This window comes from Bison bison, unplaced genomic scaffold (genome assembly GCF_000754665.1).
Source record: "Bison bison bison isolate TAMUID 2011002044 unplaced genomic scaffold, Bison_UMD1.0 scf7180017864377, whole genome shotgun sequence".
Classification (NCBI taxonomy): domain Eukaryota; kingdom Metazoa; phylum Chordata; class Mammalia; order Artiodactyla; family Bovidae; genus Bison; species Bison bison.
This window is the reverse complement of record NW_011494949.1, coordinates 28,320-28,626: the sequence shown is the minus strand read 5'-3', so window position 1 is coordinate 28,626 and position 307 is coordinate 28,320. Positions and strand designations below refer to the sequence as shown.

Here is a 307-nt window from a genome sequence, read left to right as displayed (position 1 = left end):
CAGCTTTCTTCACAGTCCAACTCTCACATCCATACATGACTACTGGAAAAACCACAGCCTTGACTAGAGAGACCTTTGTTGACAAAGTAATATCTCTGCTTTTTAACATGCTATCTAGGTTGGTCATAATTTTTCTTCCAAGGAGTAAGAGTCTTTTAATTTCAGGGCTGCAGTCACCATCTGCAGTGATTGTGGAGCCCAGAAAAATAAAGTCAGCCACTGTTTCCCCATCTATTTCCCATGAAGTGATGGGACTGGACGCCATGATCTTAGTTTTCTGAATGTTGAGCTTTAAGCCAACTTTTTC

The 307-nt window shown here is 41.0% G+C and overlaps 1 protein-coding gene across 5 annotated transcripts in view; it reads right to left on the bottom strand.

Annotated features, from left to right (window-relative positions):
* The window catches only part of EXOC3 (exocyst complex component 3), a 27,088-nt gene that overhangs the window by 22,902 nt on the left and 3,879 nt on the right, over positions 1-307 (bottom strand). The gene's annotated exons all lie outside the window — the stretch shown is intronic.